The following is a 2,464-nucleotide window of genomic DNA, read 5'->3' on the forward strand; positions in this document are numbered from 1 at the left end:
TCCTTTAGGATTAGGTACTGGTTGACTTGGAAACTTGCCTTTCTCAACAGTCATTGCCAAGGTCTGAACTGAAGAAGCAAGTTGTCCCACCATCTTCTCTAGGCTTGAAACTGATTGAGCTTGTGAGTTGAAACCTGCTCTCAACTCATTTCGTAGTCCATCAATGGTGCGGTTTTGTTGCTCAATCGTGGAGTGAGTAAGATTCTTGAGATTCTGGAATGAATCCTCCCATGGTCTAGGTTGAGAGAAATTCTGATTCTGATTGTATGGTCTAAATGGTGGCTGAGAGGCTTGAGGAACTTGAGGAATTTGTTGCATTGGTGGAGCTGGAGCTGCTGGTCCATTATGTTGGAATCCTTGAGACCATGAAAAATTGGGGTGGTCTCTCCATCCAGGGTTATATGTGTTGGAGTATGGGTTGTAATTTGATGGCTTTCTCATTACACCTATGGCATTGGCTTGATCTGAGTATGAGTCATGGTCATGTGGCTCTGTTGATTTAGCAGTCGATAATGATGCTATTTGTCGAGAGAGACCTTCAATTATCGCTTTGACTTCTTTAATTTCTGAACTTGATTCGCCAATTTGAACCTCATTCACTCCTTTAATTCTTCTAGTAGTCCTGAGTGATCGACTCCGTTGTTGGGAATTATCTGCTTGTCGCTGGAAGAATTCCCAAATCTCTGATGCACTTTTTGACATTAGCTCTCCTCCACTCGTTGCCATTAGCCATTCTTGCACATTCGGCAATAATCCTTCCAAAAAGTATTGGCATTGGTGCCATTTCTCGTACCCATGATGTGGACACTTCAAGAGTAGCCCATTGAATCGCTCCCATGTTTCGAAAAATTGCTCGTCCTCTCTCTGGGTAAACTCCGAGATTTCCCTGCGAATAGCATTGGTTTTATGTACTGGGAAATATTTATTCAAAAATTTTGTAACCATTTGTTCCCATGATGCAATGCTATTAGCAGGCAATGTATTAAGCCATGAACGAGCCCTATCCTTTAAAGAAAATGGGAATAGTCTAAGTTTAACATCATCGTCTGAAAAATTTTCATATTTAAAAGTTTGACAAATGGCATGAAAATCGTTCAGATGATTATATGGATCCTCATTTTCTAGGCCATAAAATGTGGGGAGACAATTTAGCACACTAGGTTTTAGTTCAAAGCTCCTAGCAGCTACATTAGGGTATCTTATGCATGATGTGCTCAAATTAGCTAAAGGACTGAAGTAGTCCTTAAATGGCCTCTCTTGTGGTTGCAAATCCATTTCAAATTTATTTTTAATGTGCTTTTGTGTGCGAAGTGTTTTTTCTAATTCAAGGTCTATAGGTTCAAGATTAGGTAATAATGACCTACGACCATGCATGCAAAATAAATAAAATAAAAATAAAGATGCAAACAAAACAAATAAAAATAAAGAAGAGGAAGAAATTACGATACTAACCTTATTGCGCTATTACAACCTTTCTATAAAAATACACAAAAATAAATACGTGAAAGAAATTAACTAAAAATTAAATTAATAAGATAAACAAAAAAAAATTACAAAGAAAAATAAATGGAAAATTAAATTACAAAATTTTAAAGAAGAGAAAAAGAAAAGAAATACTAACATTTAAATGTAGATTCACTTTTTTTTTTCTTTTTTTTTTTAATAATAAAAAAAATACAAGAAAACAAATAAAAGAAATTATTCACAAAAATTAATTCTATGAATTAAAATTACTTACCTCCCCGGCAACGGCGCCAAAAACTTGTTGTGCAAATTTTAATGTACTCGCAAGCGCACGAATCTATTGTAGTATAGATCTATGGTGACGAGTGTCGATCCCACGAGGAGGTGGATTTTAATTGTGTAGAATTAATTTTGTGAATGGGTGATTGGATTTGTGGTGGAAATGATTGGAATATGCTAAAACTTAAATTAAAATGGAGAGAATAAATTCTAAAATTGGTATTGAAATGGTGAGAATAAATTGAAGAGAATTCTATTGAAATGACGTACTTGGGTATCTGGATCCGTATCAACATGCATCATGGGCTAAATAATCCGTATTAATGCCAATTAAATCATGAGGGGGGAATCCACACCTCATGAACCACGCTCTAATCAATATGGTGCTAAGGGCTTATCGTGCCAAATAATAATAACCTTGTACTAGAGGGCCGGTGTAACCAAGGCGGTACTAGACAAGATTAGTATTATTTGTCGACGAGAAGTCAAAACATCCACAAAAACTAGAGGGGAAGAGAAAATAAATTTACCAAATTAAGCCCATGACACATGTTGAGACTTCACCTTCAACCCAAGCTTGAAAGAAAATTAGCCACTCATAATTGAACTAGGGGCAAAATAGAAATTTATTAAAATACGAAGAAAATACAAGATGGAGAGAGAATTACAGAAAATGGATCCCAAAAATGGATTCAGAGATATCAAATTAGGGGGGAGAGGC

General features: G+C 36.0%; 1 non-coding gene across 1 annotated transcript; it reads left to right on the forward strand.

Annotated features, from left to right (window-relative positions):
• Window positions 1-790: 790 nt before the first annotated feature.
• On the forward strand, window positions 791-894 carry LOC112097505. The gene has a single exon (XR_002905037.1). It is a non-coding gene; the product is annotated as a small nucleolar RNA R71 (small nucleolar RNA).
• Window positions 895-2,464: the final 1,570 nt, after the last annotated feature.

Source organism: Citrus clementina, unplaced genomic scaffold (assembly GCF_000493195.1).
Source record: "Citrus clementina cultivar Clemenules unplaced genomic scaffold, Citrus_clementina_v1.0 scaffold_6, whole genome shotgun sequence".
Lineage (NCBI taxonomy): Eukaryota > Viridiplantae > Streptophyta > Magnoliopsida > Sapindales > Rutaceae > Citrus > Citrus x clementina.